Here is a 9916-nt window from a genome sequence, read left to right as displayed (position 1 = left end):
GCCTCCACCTCACTCCACGGGAGAGGAGGCTCTTCTCAGCCAGACTGGCTGATCTGCTTGACCAGGCTTTAAACTGAGCCTGCTGGGGGGTGGGGGGTGTACTGCCACTGCAAGCCTACTGGGCAGCTTCTATAAACACAGGAGGCTAAGGCAATCAAGGGAACCCACCCCTACACCAGGCCAAGACTGATCTGTAGGGAAGGCAAGGTCCCCCAGTGAGATGTTTACGTGCCTGTACACCAATGCCAGGAGCTTGGGGAACAAACAGGAGGAACTGGTCCTCCTGCTAAACAAAAAGGATTATGATTTCATGGGGATAACAGAGACCTGGTGGGACTCCACCTATGACTGGGCCACAGGTATAGATGGCTATACCTTGTACAGGAGAGATCATGTGGAAAAAAGGGTGGGGGGGGTAGCTCTCTATGTCAAGGAAAGCTATGCATTTCTGCAAACCAACATTGGCACCCAGGGAGACGATTGGAGACTCTCTGGGTCAAAATCCATGGTGAACAAGGCACAGAGGGCACAATGGTGGGGGTCTACTACAGACCTCCTAGTCAGGATCAAGAGCTTCATCAGGAATTCGCCAGGGAACTGGCTGAGGCTGCATGCTCCCATTGCATGGTTGTCATGGGAGATTTCAACTACCCTGACATCTCATGGAAAGAGCCCTCGGCCACATCCGAATGGTCGCAAAGTTTCCTCTTGTGCGTGGATGACCTCTATCTGACTGAAGAAGTCTATGGACCGATGAGAGGCAAAGCGCTGCTTGACCTAGTACTGACAATGGGGGATGACTTAATCAGTGACCTAATGATCAAAGGGAAGCTGGGAGACAGCAACCATGAGCTGATCACCTTCACCATCGACCATAAAGCAGGCAAGTCAGTCAGCAAAGCAGAAGTCCTCAACTTCAGGAAAGCTGACTTTGACAAGCTGAGGAGGCTTGTTGGTGAGGCCGCAAGGGACCATGACCCGAAGGGGAGAGGAGTTTAGGAAGAGTGGTTGCTTCTCAAGGGAGAGATCCTGGAAGCTCAAGCAATGTCTATCCCATCTCAGAGGAAAGGCAGCAAAAGGGCACAGCAACTCCCTTGGTTCTGCAAGGAACTAGTGGATTTACTGCATCTAAAAAGAAAGACCTATAAAGGATGGAAGGCTGGATCCATCCCAAAGGAGAAGTACTCTGCACTGGCACGGATCTGTAGGGAGTGAACCAGGAAAGCCAAGGCTGCGACTGAACTCCAACTGGCTACACATATCAAGGACAATAAAAAGTCCTTTTTTAGATATGTGGGGAACCAGAGGGAAAGCAAGGGTAACATTGGACCCCTGCTAAACCATATGGGTCAACTGACAACTGAAGCCCAGGAAAAAGCCAACCCGCTTAATGGGTATTTTGCGTCAGTTTTTCACAAGCCCCAAGGGACAGCCCTGCTCAATATGGTATGGGACACCCAGGGCAAGGGAGAACCGTTACCCTTCATCAGTGTTGACCATGTGAAGGAATACCTTGAGAGGCTGGACACCTTCAAGTCACCTGACCCAGACAGCTTACACCCCAGGGTACTTAAAGAGCTAGCAAGCATCACAGCTCAGTCATTGGCATGGATCTTCAAGAACTCATGGCACTCAGGCGAAGTGCCCAAAGATTGGAAGAAAGCCAATGTGCTGCCTATCTTCAAGAAAGGGAGGAAAGTAGATCCGGGGAACTACAGGCCCATCAGCCTGACCTCTCTATTCCAGGGAAGATCTTGGAAAAAATTATCAAAGAGACCATTCTTGACAAACTGGCTGAAGGCAGCTTCCTGAGGGATAGCAAGCATGGGTTTGTTGTAGGTAGGTCTTGCCTGACAAATCTCATCTCCTTCTACAACCAGGTAACATATCACCTGGACAAGAGAGAAATCATTGATGTCATATATCTTGACTTTAAAAAAGCTTTCAATGTGGTATCCCATGATCGTCTTATAGAAAAACTGGCCAACTGCAGCCTTGGCTTCATCACAGTCTGCTGGCTGGGGAATTGGCTTTGAGGTTGGATGCAGAGAGTTGTAGTTGACGGAAGTCAATCATTGTGGTGTGCTATGACCAGTGGGATCCCCCAAGGTTGCGTCCTTGGGCCTATTCTTTTCAACATCTTCATTAATGATGTGGACATTGGTGTCAGAAGCGGACTGGGCAAGTTCGCTGATGACACCAAAATTTGGGGTAAAGTGTCCACACCCGAGGACAGGATGGTGATCCAGGCTGACCTTGACAGGCTCAGAGAATGGGTGGACAAAAACCTAGATTCATAGATATTAGGGTCGGAAGGGACCTCAATAGATCATTGAGTCTGACCCCCTAACCTGATGGCCTTCAATGCTGAAAAATGCAAGGTACTCCACCTTAGGAAGAAAAACCCACAGCATGCTTATAGGTTCAGCCATGCGCATGATCAGAGGGCAGGAAAAGAGGTCTTATGATGAGAGGCTTAGAGCTATGGGACCCTTCAGCCTGGAAAAGCGCAGGCTCAGGGGCGACCTGGTGACTGCTTATAAGTATATAAGGGGTGTACATCAGGATCGGGGGGAATGCCTGTTCACCAGAGTGCTCCATGGGATGACAAGGTCAAATGGTCACAAACTTTTCCAAGACTGTTTCAGGCTGGACATAAGGAAGAACTTCTTTACAGTTCGAGCCCCCAAGACCTGGAACAGACTGCTGCCAGAGGTGGTGCAAGCACCTACTCTGGACTCCTTTAAGAGTCAACTGGACGTTTATCTTGCTGAGATCGTGTGACCCCAGCTGACTTCCTGCCTCTGGGGCAGGGGGCTGGACTTGATGATCTTCTGAGGTCCCTTCCAGCCCTAATGTCTATGAATCAATGAATTTCTACCCTAGTCTTACTCTACTATTCTCATTTTTTAGCTTGTGCTATTTTCAGTTACATGACTGAGGGACCTTCCTGTTTTGTGCATGTTTATGTGATGGAAGATATATCTATCTAATATAATAAAATTAAAATATCTAAGATAACACTTTAATAAATTGTAAAATAATAAATAAAGAATCTCCTCTTGGCTATATGTATGTAACTCTGCTAATGACTTCATCTAATATTTGAATGCTAATTGTTTATATGGACATTTTTACCTCATTGGCAAATATGTATCCTTTTAACCACATTCTTAGGAAGAATTTGAGCTCTTTGGGGACAAATACATGTTGCTGGTTACGTTCAGCCCAGGACTGAACCCTTTATCTCTGGGCACACAATGAACCATTGAGGTTGTAAGACAAGAGATGTCACAACAATGCAAAGTGTAAAGAGGATGGGGATGATGCTGAGCAGACCTCATGTTGATAGCATTATCTGATACTGGGCATGTCAAAGGCAACACAGAGGTGGACTGATCCAGCATAACTCAGGACAAGCTTTTATGGGCTTCTGTGATATCCATGTGGATCTTAAGAGCTTCTTCCCAAAACAGAGAATCTCACTTTCAGTCTTTTCTTTGCATTGCTTCCTTCTGAAATGCAGGGTTGGTACAAAGAGATATAACTTACACACTCTCCTGAGGCAGCAAAATGAATCTGTCCCCAGAGTTTTTAAATCTGTATCTGACATTGTGATTTAATCTGATTTAGTGGTGCATTGCCAAATTCTTTTTCTAACTTTCTCTAGTCAGGTTGGACACAGATTCAAGAGAACCTCCAATTTTTCTCCCTTAATTTTGAGCAGGTCTATACTTTGACTTTTTTATATGGCTTTCTTGTCTCCAAACCCTGCCCCTACTGCAATGAATTTCTGCCTGCCACCAGTGGTATCAATAGATGAGGCATTTAATCTAAGAAATACTTTATGTAGCAGGCTTACCTTTTAGAGCTTGGGTTGAATCCCAGGCTTGAGATCGTGCCGTTTTGATTGGCAGAACCCATCCACCAATCAGGTGGCAGCAGGAAACTGTCAGGTCTGGAAGACTTCAGAGGCAGAGTCCTGGAGTGTATAAAAGAAGCTGTGTGCCCAGCACAAGGGGCAGATGCGGCGAGGGACTCAAGAAGAGTGGAGCCAAGAAAAGCTGGGGAGATCTCCCCCAGTGGGCAATAGGCCCAAGGCTCCTGAAGCTGCCACTGGAGGAGCAGCCTTAGGAGTGGTGCGAGACCACTTGGACTGTTGATGGCACACAGGGACAGTGCACGGAGACCTGGCCCTGGGAGAGGTGTGAGACTGCTCGGGCCCATCACGGTGCACAGTTGGGGGCCCCAAAAGCCTGCAACCCCAGCAGGGCCAGCTGCCACACAGTGCATGGGGTGGCGCGTGGGGCAAAAGCCTTAGGGCTGCAGTTGAGGCAGCTCAGGCCGCATCTCCCAGCAAGCGACCAGGTGTCACGGTGTGCAGGGTGGTGCATGGGCCCAAGCCTTGGGAGCAAGGGAGCTGTGGAGGCTGCTTGGATTAGCACAGGGAAATAGTAGTGCTGCAGCGTGAGGCCCAACACCCAGAAAATAGCAGCAGTGGTACAGCAGCTGAGAGGAGCTGACCCCTCAGTGCCCAGAGCAGGGCACAGAGTGGAGAGGAGCCCAGCAGTGTAGGAGAGGTCTGGAGAGGTGCTCCAGCTGAGGAGACCCCAATGAGCTACACCCTGGCCACTGCCACATGAGGGAGCTTGAGTCATTGGGCCCTTGGGTCCCACAGGTGAAAGATGTTTGGGGCGGGCAAACCCAGAGAAGGGGCTGGGTGAGTAGCTCCCCACCTAGTCAAGGCCCTAAGGGGAGGGGCCCTGGTGCTTCCAGGATACCACCAAAGGGAAGGACTATTGGAAGAAGGACTATCTTTTGCCATGGGTCAGGGACTATATTAAGGAATAGATGTTATTAAGATTGTTCATGTTTGCGCCTTATATGTTGTAAATGAAATGTTGTATTGTGATGTTGTAAATAGTGTTATTTAGGGTTTGACCTTGGGTATTGGTTAATGTTCACTGTGTAAATATATGTATATGATATTTAGTTTTATCTTTATGTATATTATAACTTAATAAATTGTATGTAGTTAACAGCTTAGGGCTTGGGCTAACTCTATAGAGGAAAGAGGGATCTGCTTGAAATTCTGGCATCCCGCTCACAGCGCCCCCTCCTGCCTACTCATCCCATCCAATTGAGAATAGGGCACACCCTTGGGTGTACCCAGGTTACATTTATAATACCATATACATTTCCAACATCAATTTTTATTTTTATAGTTTTCTTTCCAAATTAATAGACTTTTATTTATTTATTTTTTAGTTCCTTTGGTTCCTGGAAATAGTGATCTTTAAAACATGTATAATTTATAAGCATATTGTCATAATTGCAAGTCCTGGAAAGATAGGATTTCTTCTCTTATTTCATTGTAGCATTTTTCTTTTAAAATGAAAGGAGAGAATCTTAATGAATGAACTGACTTTGCCTCTACCTAGTTTCACATTGTTCCTATTAAATCTTTTGCATGTCTATAAAAGCATTTGTCCCTTTCTACAGATGGAAAGATTGAGGCAAGGAACTTAAATGATTTTCCTGAAGTTGCCTATGACTCTCTTTACAAAGAATCTGGGTTAGAATATGGAAGTTCCTTGTTTTCAGTTATATGTTTAGTCTACCAGACTCATGCTGCTTTTCATGTAATGGAGCTGCAACTCCTCAGCTAGAAACAAGCATTCAAAAAGCCTGAGGTGGGATCAATCTAAATGACAGGGTTTATGGTAAGGCTAGGGACAGACTGGTATAAGTGATTGGAAACCAGTTTAAATCTGTAACACAACAGAAGTTCAGTGCATATAAACTGATTTTAAAATGGCCAAAACTGATTTTAAGATAAACCTGGATGGATCTAGTATCAAACGGAACTGATTTAGGTTAAATCAGTTTATTACATTTCTGTCCCAGATCCCCTCCAGATTCAACTTAACTCACAGTCCCCCAGCATCCCAGGATGCTTTGCACCTCCCCCATAAACCCCTGCTCTCCCTTGCAGAGTAGGCAGACTAGCCTTGGCCCAAACGGTCTGCTCCAGTCAAGCTTCTGGCCTGAGCCAATGCAGACATGTGGTTGCATTTCTGGAATCAAAAGTGAATGCCTGATCACTTGCTTATTGGTCCAGTCTACACAACTTAGACTAACCTGAGAAGACTGAATTGATTCAGCCTTGGGCTTTTTCACTGTCTGTACTTAGCCTAAGCAGCGTGGGTTAGATCAGTAGTGAACAGAACACATTCACCCTTTGGGGGGAGGGAGGAGGGTGGTGATAAATCTTAGAATGGATTCCACCATTTTTAAACCAGTCTGTCTCCAAATTTCTGGTCTGTTACGGATATAGACCAGTAAAAGTGTAATGTCTGTACCTGGCCCTCGTCTAGAGGTCACATTTACTTTGAAAGCAGAAGAGTCAGGAAAAATACAGACTGCTTGATAGAGTCCTACTGCCAGCAGTAGCAGCCTATGTAATTCTATCCCCACAGAGTTATGATTTTTAGTTGCGTTTCTCCCAGAATATCAAGGAAAAAGTGTCTATGGTTTTCAGGGATTAAAGAAATTTGCTCTAGTTTGGTGGTAACAAGGATTAACAATTACAATGTTTTTATGCATCAATTAGGGGTATACATCAACCTAGTGAACATTTAACATCTGTTTACATTTTCAAAGGTGTACAGCTGCAAGGAAAAGCTCTAGAAATTTTCTTCATTAAAATTGGAAAATGATGCTAGCTCTGAGATTTCTTGGTCCCTTAAACAAAGGTAAGGGAGCCTTTAGGCTTAGGTTTTAACAATCTCTAAGGCCTCCTGTGGACAAAAAACTTAAAAACTGACATAAGAACTTTTGAGCAGTTTTCAAAGGCTAAATGTGACTTTGACCAGTGAGTCAGCTGTAGTCTTGATGAAGACTGTCACTGTGGAAAAACGGAGGTACTTAGCAACCACAATGATTAGACATGACCTTCATATATACACAGTGGCACCAGTTCTAATTCCTGCAAACCCACATAACTAGTGCTTAGAAAATGAGCATGGCTGGTAATATCATAAAATGATGGTTTATTTTAGGGGGGAATTTTTAATACTTTGTTCAAAGAAATGAATTAAATATTTCGTACTGGTCATATGCAACACCATAGAAAGAAATTCTGTTATATGATATGACATCAGTATTTGGCTAATGGCAAGTAAAATATATTCCCTTGCTTGAAAGTGAATATCAATAAGGACAGTAAACAGACATGAGAATACTTGGTGCCTTCCTTTGACTAATGATTTAACAGTTATATACGTCTGATACAACATAATTTTTACTACCAGGAAATGGACACAAAAGGGGAAATATGGTATTGTTTGAATCATCTTGTCCCTTGTCTATCCATTATGATAAGAGTAACTATAGTAATTTAATTATGTGCAGACATAATATATGCAATAAATTGCAGTTTCTTTCTTCAAAATCTGCCTCAAAGTAATGCATCTAATAAATACTGAATGGAAGGAAAATTTGGAAAGAATAGTGGGATTTGTAGGAGCAGAATTATTTATGTCAAGATGTGCAAATGCTTCTGCTCCCCCCTTTTGAAGATGGTTGTGTGCATTTTCACTGTTTCTTTCTGAGGTCTTTTATTTGAGACTGCAGCACACAGGTTAGATTGTCATCTAAATGACACATGCATTTGTGGGTTCAGTTGCTCTAATTTATCTTGAATAGGGCCAAGTGCATATATGGTTAATAAGACAGGTTGTTTAGGGGTGAATTTTAAAGTAGAAGGCTGCAAGTCTACATTACCCTAAATATCAAACTTTCTTGGACCTTGTGTAATGTAACATGGCCTCTGTGCCAATATGAGGATTGAACCTCTTCTGTTTCACTTCTAATTGTCACCCCAAATCTCTAGGTCTCTCCCTCACCCTTCCTAAAGTAATGAAGATAGACACAAAAACGGGTTTTAAGGTCCTTCCTTTTTTTCCCTCCAGGCTAATAAAGTCTGTCAGTTTTCTCCCATGTCTGCTGTTTGCCTGGGGGTGCTGGCTCTTGAACTTTCACCGGTACTCAACAGCAAGCTGCAAGTGGCAATGAAATTAAAAACTCACCTACAAATTCTCCATGTTGATATCCTGTACTTAGTCCTTGTTAACCTAAAGACTCCAGGATGCTGTAAGGAAGGTAAAGTTTACCAGACACTCTGTCAGTCTTGGCTCAAGGGAAAAAAATCCTTCCTGATCCTCATTCTAGGCATCATCGTCAGTGATTCTTTCGAAGTCAAGGATGATCACACGCATGGGTCAAGTAAAGGGTTGTAAATGAGTCCACTGATGGCTAAGAAAGCTGATCCTACAGCTGCAGACTGGCAAATGCCACAGGTGGTGGTTAAAGAGGGGGCTGGACCATGGATTTCTTGGTCTTGTTTCCTTTCCTTTCCTTCCACTTCTGCTGTTTTTCTGCCTCCAGAGTGAAATGGCTTTCCTCAAAGTAAGATGTATCTTCTCACAAGGTGTTGCCATGTAGCCTTGTTTTGAGCTAGTTTTTCCTAATTTGTGACTTCAATGCCACACTGCTTAATGTTCACCTTGAGGGTGTCTTTGAAGTATTTTCTCTGGCCCCCATGCGTCTTTTGTCCTTGGCTGAGTTGTGAGTATAGCAGTTGTTTTGGTAAATGTACATCAGATATGTGGACACTGTGCTTTGTTCACCACAGCTGATGTTGAATAATTAGCATTTTTATGCTGGTGGTGTTAGCATTGGTAAGGACACTGTGCAATGATCCTCCCACTTTATGCCAAGGTAGTGCTGGTGAAAGTGTTCCAGGCTTTTCCAGTGGTCCCTGTAGGTCAGCCAAGCTTCACAGCCATAAAAGAGTTGGGATTACCACAGCCTTATATAATAGGAGCTTTGTTCAAGACCTGATGTTGTGATCATTGAACACATGATGATACAGTCTTCCAGAGGCAAAGCTGGCACATCAGATCCTATACTGTATCTCTTTGTCAACGTTGGCCTTCCTTGAGAGATGGCTGCCAACAGTCATCAGTACACACAAGCCTTTCCATCCTGTCAAGGTGGCAGTCCATGGAGAGGATTGTGATCCTAAAAACAGCTTAATTGGTCAACCCCATAGCATATGGGAAACACCATTTAAACAATGCCCTCATTATAGCAAAATGCCTGCTATATGTCATGAAGCCTCCATATACAACAAGTTGGAAAGAAAGAGGGGGCTCATGAGACAATCATCTCTCCCTTCCTCTTGCATGCCCTAGCTCATTGGTTTTCAAATGATATCCCATGGAACCCTGCAGTCCTGTAATAGATCATCAGGGGTTCTGCAAAGAGATTCGGGGTAATTGCAGAGAAAGTCAGGAAGTGGTGTGCAACTATTGCTGGGCCAGGTTTCCTGGCTCTGCCTCAGTTCACAGGGGTGAGATGTTTTGTGGTAGAACTAGTGATATGAAAATGTTCCATGACTTCAGGAGGTTTGAAAGCCACTGGCCTAGATTATTGGCAGCTGGAAAAGATAAAGAACTTTCATCCTTTTCTCCACTTCCTTACTCCAGCATGTTTTCCAAGTACATTATGGACAGAAAATATGACTCGGGAGCAAATAAACCTCCCTATCCCCTTCTCCTTTCTCTCCAAGCCTAAAGGGTTGTGTTTTTCTTGCTTCTATAATCCAACATCTTGTGTTGGATGCTTGGAGATGAGAGCTGGGCATTTATTCACAGCATTGTAGCAACTACACTCAAGGTGGGTGCTGCACATGTATATGCAGGGCTAATTTATCCAAAAACTGTCCCTTAATTTATATAAAAATAACTAAACACTAGGAAGATAATATGTAAGGTAGTATATTAAGGCTGTGTCAGTTTTTAGAGGTTCATAAATTAGCTATAAAAATTGGCTTGAGGCTGAAACTTGGCAT

This window comes from Alligator sinensis, unplaced genomic scaffold (assembly GCF_000455745.1).
Source record: "Alligator sinensis unplaced genomic scaffold, ASM45574v1 scaffold241_1, whole genome shotgun sequence".
Lineage (NCBI taxonomy): Eukaryota > Metazoa > Chordata > Crocodylia > Alligatoridae > Alligator > Alligator sinensis.
Note: the sequence above shows the minus strand (reverse complement) of the source record.